Raw genomic sequence first — 9,287 nt, 5'->3', positions numbered from 1 at the left:
TGTAAGCATGCATATATGTATATATGCATATATGTATGCATATGTTTATGTATCTATGTATATATGTATGTATGTACATATGTGTCTATGGACATGAATAAATCTCTACGCTTGTTTCTATGAGAGAGTGTATATATGTATCACTGTGTAAAAACGCATTAGGAAGCTATTTCGTTTAATTTGTGTATATTTATGTTAATGTTATAAAAATACACATCTACGCAGAGACATTTGTATGTGTGTTTGTGTGACTCCCTGAGTGCATTCACGCATGTGTATGTGTGTGTGTGCATGTGTGTGTGTTATGCACTTGTGCCCTTATTCTTAGCTTACATTTTTATTTCATCTCTGAATATGATTTCGCATAATAAAGTATATATTTGTGCTCGAAGATATATATATATATATATATCAACTTTAAATAGAGCTCAAATTTTTGGTATAAAAGATATATATTTAAGCATAAATATATATATATATATATATATATATATATATATATATATATATATATTTATATATGAATATATATTTATATATATGCATATACATGCATCTACATATATTTGTGGGTTTCAATATACTCGTATACAAATATGCATGTATGTATACACACACACACACACACACACACACACACACACACACACACACACACTGACAGACATATAGAGATACATCGAGATACATATATACATGGACATGTGCCCCATGCAAAATATTCTAGCTCGTTCGAAGCATGAAAGTGATCAATATATAATAACTAGACTATTTTACGATAAGTATGGAATGGGTCTTCTGAAAACTGAGTACATATCTCAGTGCAGATAAATACAATAATACATTCACTCATATACACGCACGCGCACACGCAAGCACAGAGACACACTTTTATCTCTTGAGGGCAATTATATTTTAATTTATTCAATGCATTAATATATCTATGTGAAGGCGCGTGGCTTAGTTGTCAGGGCGTTTGTCTCACGATCGTAAGGTCGTGAGTTCAGTTCCCGGTGACGTGTTTATTTCACGTTGCTCCAGTCAACTCAGCTGGTAAAATGGAGCAGGAGACCCTCTTCGGTCATGAATAACCATGGGATTGCACCTAGAAAGTTACCCTCCGAGGTACTAGTCCTGGCAGTGTTGTTTATGGAAGACCAGCAGTCTCCCATCCATAACAGCCTCCCCTCTTCACACCACCGATGTTATCCAAGGGAAAGGCTGAGGACGATACAGCTTGGCACCAGTGATGTCGCAACTCATTTCTACAACTGAGTGAACTGGAGCAACGTGAAACAAAGTGCCTTGCTCAAGAACACAACACGCAACCTACCTATGTTTCAAAGGTCCAGCTTTGTCACACTCTGTGTCACGCTGAATCTCCCTGAGAACTACGTTAAGGATACACGCGTCTGTGGAGTGCTCAGCCACTTGCACGTTAATTTCACGAGCAAGCTATTCCGTTGATTGGATCAGTTGTGACGCTCGTCGCCGTAATCGACGGAGTGTTCCTTACAATATGAAATATCAGAAGCTTTAAAAGTATGAAGATGGCTAAAACTTTTTATGAGAATCAGCAAAAGTGAATTCGCGTTTGTCAGTGGCTGAGGTTCGAGGTGGATGCGAAGTTTTCGGCTATTCGTGAATCTGCAGTCAGTTACATGACCAGTGATACACCTGCAGAGTATTTTCCTCCTAGACTTACTATTGTGCTAGTCGACTCCTCTTTCCTTCCATTTCCTGCGGTTCGATTTTGATGAAATGGTCTTCAAGGGAGACTTTTTTTAACGCGCGTTCTTCTCAGTCACTGACCATTACGACAGTTTTCTATAGACGTCTTTTAATAGCTTTCCTAAGGGATATTTCAGTTGCATGGGAGTTGTATACTGGTACATAAGGTGACACATTCTCGCAAGTCGCATCGCTGGCAAGCGGACAAGCTGACTCCATGTCTCACGTGCTTTCTCTATTTCATACCCTATCTTCCTTTCTATTATTTTTATATTACATACACATATATCCACACAAAGACATGCACACACAAGCGCATACACACACACACACACACACACACACACACACACACACACACACACACACACACACACACACACATTCACTAATGAAAAAAGAAATGATTACCCAGTGCTTCTGTCGTAAGGTTTTTAACATGCTATCTTAACAATGAACTTTGAATTCTCTCTATACGCGCATCTATCTTCTACTGAAAATAGGCTTTCAACATGCTATTTCGAACGTATTTCGTTGAATGAACAATTTTTATCTGCAGCAATGATGTTTATTTAGAACTTTGAATTTTATCTCTTTAAATATTTAATCTTCCGCCATTTCTTATTGCTGTTTCTTGCCTTGGACATTCATTTAACTGCTTCCTTTATTAAATTGCTTAGGAAGATTCTTCTCAAGTGTCATTGGAGACGGCACTTGAACAAAATCCTTTCCATGCTCAGAATGTGACATCCCTGATGAACTCCTGTGTTTGATGTAAATGAAGTCCATTTTATGATAAAAATTCTGGTATGCAACAATGATAGAACCTTTTTAATACTTTAGGTGACATACACTACACATACCTCATAAGCCTATCAACAAGCATTATATATACTGACCTGTATCGGTGCATTAATATTATATATCATACCGGCTCTACACCGAATTCTCCTTTTCCAGTCTAAGGCAAATTTCATTGTTAGGATTCGTTTTTCAAAAGTGTACAACCAATACAGATGAACTAATCTATAACCTCACACTAGCGTGCAACTAAATGATGTATGACGACTATTATTTATAATTAAAACAAGGCGGAGAATATTTTGGAGAAGCAGTAAAGAATGTTCTGCATCTTATGCTTAATGTAGTGTATTAGAGTGGAGGCGCAATGGCCCAGTGGTTAGGGCAGCGGACTCGCGGTCATAGGATCGCGGTTTCGATTCCCAGACCGGGCGTTGTGAGTGTTTATTGAGTGAAAACACCTAAAACTCCACGAGGCTCCGGCAGGGGATGGTGGCGAACCCTGCTGTACTCTTCCAGCACAACTTTCTCTCACTCTTACTTCCTGTTTCTGTTGTGCCTGTAATTCAAAGGGTCAGCCTTGTCACTCAGTGTCACGCTGAATATCCCCGAGAAGTACGTTAAGGGTACACATGTCTGTGGAGTGCTCAGCCACTTGCACGTTAATTTCACGAGCAGGCTGTTCCGTGGATGTCGTAAGCGACGGAGTGCCAACAACAAAAATTTTTGAATATTCCCTCGCATAACAGTCTAGTAATCTCTCCTAGATACTTGCTTTTTTTTTTTTTTCATTCCACCCACCCAAAATTTTAAAAAATGGTTTGAAGCAGATTTTCTCCGAACGTAGATTCTTGTACCAAACTCCATCTGATTCTTCATTATCGTGATTTTCAGTCGGAGCAAACCAGCAGAACTAAGTCTCTAGACATTATAAACGCAATCATGCCACCGTCATTATACCAGTTTACCAATATCATCAGCAACAATAACATTCTCCACCTGCCAAACAATGGTCCTTATTGCTTTTCGATTGTTCTCTTTTCATTTTGGGTTTTAAAAAAAAGTTTTAATGGAATAAACGAGATGTAGATAAGAAAAGACAACGGGACAAGAAGTAAAGGTAGAGAATGAGAAAATTAGACAGGTAAGGGAAAGATAGAAAGAGAGGGAGAGAGAGAGAGAAAGAGGGGGTAGGAGAAAAGAAAAGGAGGACTTAGTGAGAGAGGAATTAACTTCTTTTTGTTTTCTCCTCTTTCTTTCTTTCTTTCTTTCTTTCTTTCTTTCTTTCTTTCTTTTTCTCTCACTGTTTCTTTCTTTCTTTCTTTCTCTATCACTCCCTCTCTCTCTCCCTCTCTTTATTCAAGCAGAATACTACCACCCATATCACTTACACCACCACCACCACCACCACCACCACCACCACCACCACCTCCACCACCACCATCACCTCCACCACCACCACCACCACCACCACCACCACCACCGCCGCCGCCATCACCGCCGCCGCCGCCACCACATTTTACAGTTTTACTTTAGTTCGCGGATTAAAAAGCGACTTTTCATTTATTATTTTTGTAAAACGACTCACAACAGATGTGAGAAAGCGTAAGATCTCTTTTTCTCCTTCTCCTTCTCCTTCTCCTCCTCCTCTCTAATCTCAACGCCGAACGTCACCACAACGCCATCATGTCACCTCTGCCTGTTTCCGTTTCCGTCCGACCAACCGACCGACCGACCGACCTACCGATCGACCCACGCCATCTTGATTTCGTTCACTCAAAGCATTATAATAATCAGCGAAGATGGATGTTAATGGCGACAAAGTGAGTGACAGCGCCACGCTTCGGGGGGGGGCAAAGCGAAACAATGGTATCGATGTGTGTATGTGTGGTCAAAGATGGGTTGTTTGATCGTTGGGTTGATATTGGTCGCTGTGCGGTGAATGGCAGGAGGGTAAGGCTGGTGGTGGTGGTATTGACGATGGCGATTGCTGTGATGGTGGAGGATTGCGATACTGGCGGTGGTAGTGGTGGGAGTAGTGGCATTAGCGGTTTAGTTCGTTAGTAGGATTATGTGATGAGCTGATGCTGACTTGATGATGATGATGATGACAACGTCGATCGTGATCGTTACAGTTCTTGATTGGTGCTCGTTGGCGTTGGTCAGGTTAGCTTGTGGTGTGTAGTATTGATGGCTACGATGATAGTGACCGCTCTATTGGGTGCTGTTGTTGTTGTTGTGGTGGTGGTGGTGGTGGTGGTGTTAGCAAGTGACGGGTTGATGGCGGGGGGTGGGGAGGGCGGTTCGGAGGATGATAATGGTGGCGGAGTTGCGATACATGAGACGATTAATTTATTTGGTGGTGGTAGCGGTGGTGGTGGTGGTGGTGGTGGTAATGTTGTTGTTGTTGTTGCTGGTGGTGGTGTTGGTAGTAGTTGAAGTGTTGATGGTGGTGGTGGGAATGGGGGGATATTGGTGGTAGTGGTGGTAGTAGTGTTGCTGGTGTTGCTGGTGGTGGTGGTGCTAGTGGTGATAGTGTTGATTGTGGTTGCGGTGGTGGTAGTAGTGTTGATGGTGGTAGTGGTGGTGTTGGTGGTACTAGTGGTGGTGGTGGTGCTACTGGTGGTAGTGGTGCTAGCGGTGGTAGTGTTGATGGTGGAAGTGGTGGTGGTGGTATTGGCAGTGGTGGTGGTGGTGGTGCTAGTGGTAGTAGTGTTGATGGTGGTAGTGGTGGTAGTGCTGATGGCATTAGTGGTGGTAGTGGTAGTGGTGGTAGTGGTAGTGGTGGTAGTGGTGGTGGTGGTGGTAGTGCTGGTAGTGCTGATGGTATTAGTGGTGGTAGTGGTAATGGTGGTAGTGGTGGTGATAGTGGTGGTAGTAGTGTTGAAGGTGGTAGTGGTGGTAGTGCTGATGGCATTAGTGGTGGTAGTGGTGGTGGTGGTAGTGGTAGTGGTGGTGGTGGTAGTGGTGGTAGTGGTAGTGGTGGTGGTGGTGGTGGTGGTGATGATCTTGGGATTGTTTTACGGATGATGTCGGTGTAGTTCTTGGTGAAGGCAATGGTATAGTTTCTGTTCAGTTGAGTAGACGTAATTTGCGTCGAATGTTGCCGGCTGAAGCGGTCTGTTAAGTGTATGTCTATTATATGCCTGTGTGCGCATGTGCATGCGTGTGCGTGCCATGTGTGTATATGTGTGTGCGTGGGTATTCTTGTGATATTGACTCTTCATATTATACTAGTATGGCCGTGGTGACATGCGTAGTCATGTTATTTAGACTGTGTACGAAGTAGTGTGTGTGTGAGGTAGGAAGGATGAGAGAGAGAGAGAGAGAAAGAAAGAGAGGGAGTGAAAGGGAAAGGGATAGAGGGTGAAAGAAAGAGAGAGAGAGAGAGAGAGAGAGAGAGAGAGAGAGAGAGAGAGAGAGTGAAAGAGAGAAGGGAGCATAGAGGATTGCGAGCGGAGACTGAAATGATAATAATGGTGATTTACTGAAGTATGGAAGAGTGATGGTGACAGTTGTGGTGATGATGATGTTGTGACAATGGTGGTGGTGGTGGTGGTGATAGTTGTGATGGTTGTTGTGGTGGTGGCGGCGGTGGTTGTGGTGATGGTAGTGGTGGTGGTGGTGGTGGGGGGGGGTTGTGATGATGGTGGTGGTGGTGGTTTGTGATGATGGTGGTGGTGGTGGTTGTGATGATGGTGGTGGTGGTGGTGGTGGTGGTGGTGGTGGTGGTTTGTGGTGACGGTGCTGGTGCTGGTAATGTTGGTGGTTGTGATGGGTGTGGTGGTGGTGGTGGAGGTGGTGGTGGCTGTGATGGTTGTAGTGGTGGTGCTGCTGCTGCTGGCGGTGGGGTTGTTGGTGACGGTGATGAAAGTTGTGTAGTTGTAATTTGTTAATAATATTTATTAGCGATGGTGTAAACAGTACTGGGAATATTAATTCGGTCGGCTGTGTTGGATTTATAGCGGCAGTTAATATTCAAGAGGCATTGATGTGATAGTAGTGCCGGTAATGGTGAGTATTGGAATTCGTGGTTGTCTTCGGAGTTTCGGTGAAGAACCTGTCTTGTTTATTTCTTCCCATCCCTACCTTCCCGTAAGTAATGGATGGTGACAATATGGAGAATAACACCAAGTTCTTAACGTCTCCATCATGGCCTTATCTTTACCCGTTCTTGACGATTTCATCGCAGCTGCAATTACTACAACACCCCGTTTGGTACAAAGCTACGGTTACCTACATCTTCTGTTCTTCTTTTCTAATAAAATAAAGGTAGGTAAAACGAGAAACTGCAAGCTAACTGCCTGAGATCTTAGGTCAAACATTCGAACGCCAGTGATAGCATATGAACGGATGAAACTTCACTTGATTGCCGCATCAATTACTATAACATATTTGGTCAGAGTCGACTTAAGTGTTTGTCATTTGAGCTCTTCTCGAACGACATGAATTTATTTATTATATATTTATTTTAGATCGCAATTGATGAACCATGGCGTCTTTCGTTACAAGTTTCCAACCGATTAATTAGTGGTTCATTGCATTTCTGACAGTAAGAATAACAATGAGTGTATATAACTCTGTTTAGATCAGATATATAACCGATATTTTGTTACCCTCTCTTCCATGCCAAAGGATACCAGTATACCAATCATCTCTATTGGCTTGGCTGCAAGCCAGATTTGTTTCCAACGCAGTAACAGCTGTTCGACATTAACCCTCAAATTAGCATTGTACGAACTCTAAATGAATGTCTTTTGAACGGTCTTTTCAATCCGTGTACGTCTCGGACAGATTCGGTTGCATAGCCAAAAGCGGAGTTTAGTCAGCCGATCATCTATAGCCCGTGATGTTATTTCATTAATAGATATCAAAAAATTGAGATAAAGACAATATTTTTTTTTTAAACTCTTAGTCGGGAAGAAAGGTAATAGTTATGAACTTTTTGAGGGTCTCTGAAGCTGGAAAGAAAATGAGAGGAAGATTTCTTCAAGTCAAAGGCTTACTCTGATCTTGGTGGGGGTTCGGATTCAGAAAGCAATCCTTTCTACTTTCTACTACAAGCAAGAGGCCTGAAATTCGGAGTGGGGAGTGGGGAGTGGATTACATTGAGCCTAGTATACAACTGGTACTGATTTCATCGATCAAGAAAAGAGGAAAAGCAGAGTTGATCTCGGCAGAATTTGTGCTCAGAACGTAAAACCGGACGAAATGACGCTAAGCATTATGAAATGTCAATATTAATAATAATAAAAACAATAATAATGATGATACTACTACTACTACTACTACTACTAATAATAATAATAATAATAATCACGACCGAAGTCCATATGACTTCCGGGGGTCCATTAAAGATTTTTGCGCTCCATGCAAGTAAGATAGCAAATTATAAATCCACAGTAGTACCTTAAGAGTCAATGAAATATCTTGATTTAAACGTAGGTAATGCAAGAAATAATTAGATTTCTTTAATAATTTACACAGTTAAACCTATACAAGTGAGCGTGTGAATGACAAAATAGAAAGTGTCTATAAAATTAGTTCACTGGGTGTAAGTGTAAGACGATCAGGTTGAATGGCTAAGGTGGTACACCAGAATAAAACAATAAACAAAGGAGTCCAGATATTAAAAAAATGGCTGAAAGTCATTGCTATAGACCAAAAGAAATAAAAAAACAAAACTACTGAGAGTTGTCCCATTCATGATGATAATTCTAAACACTCTTAAATACTTATCAGCAAATTTTCTAGTGGACAGCCCTGTCATTTCGGCCCTTACTATCCTCCATATTTTGAGCCTGAAAAACTCTGCCCTTACAATCCTCTCCAAGTCGAGCCTGAAAAACTTGGGAGTTTGGGTGAGGGAAGAGGAAAGTACCTGCCTTTTATTTCTTTCAACCTCAATAATAATAATAATAATAATAATAATAATAATAATAATAATAATAATAATAATAATAATAATAATAATAGTAAAGCCAAACAAAAAAAATAGAAAAGAATCAATTGCGACAGCAACTAAATCAAGCGATTCTTAGGAATGTTGCATTAAAATTAACAAAGCAATCAGTCCACGCACATGCGCGCGCGCGCACACACACACACACATGCACACACACACATACATGCACACACACACATACACGCGTGCATACACACAAAAGGTTACGCCATGTTGCCGACAATCTGTTACAACCGCTATCACCGCCATTCGTACACCCTCACGCCATCTATCGGCCGCATTTTTAAAAAGAAAAACAAACTTCAAAGCATAAAATAAAATAATTACCAACTAATTTTTTAATAAAAAAATGCAGTCTGTCTTGATCGATCTACTTCAATTTTGTTGTTGTCGAGGTTCTGGTTTTTGTTGTTATAGTCGAATTTTGAATATTTTTTTAAAATGTAGTTTCAAATTTTTACATTTTTACAAGATACTTTGTACTATTTTTGCTTTGCTCGTTTTTTTTTCAGTTTGTGCTTTTTTCTTTATTTCAGTTGCTTATTATTATTATTATTGTTTTTATTTATTCATTTATTTTTTTTGTAGTTGTTCATTTTATTCAAATTACATGTTACTAAAGCTGATTTAAAGCGGTATTGATTGTGCCAAGCTATTGAATCGATATGAGCGTATGTGCTTAGGTCTGTGTACATGTATGCATGCGCGCGAGCGTATGTGTGTGTGTGTGGGATTGTGTATGCGTGAATAATGATACGAAATTGCGTGTTATATGCTACGTGAAACTATG

This window comes from Octopus bimaculoides, chromosome 16 (genome assembly GCF_046866305.1).
Source record: "Octopus bimaculoides isolate indiv1 chromosome 16, ASM4686630v1, whole genome shotgun sequence".
NCBI classification, from domain to species: Eukaryota; Metazoa; Mollusca; class Cephalopoda; order Octopoda; family Octopodidae; genus Octopus; species Octopus bimaculoides.
This window is presented reverse-complemented; position numbering follows the sequence as displayed.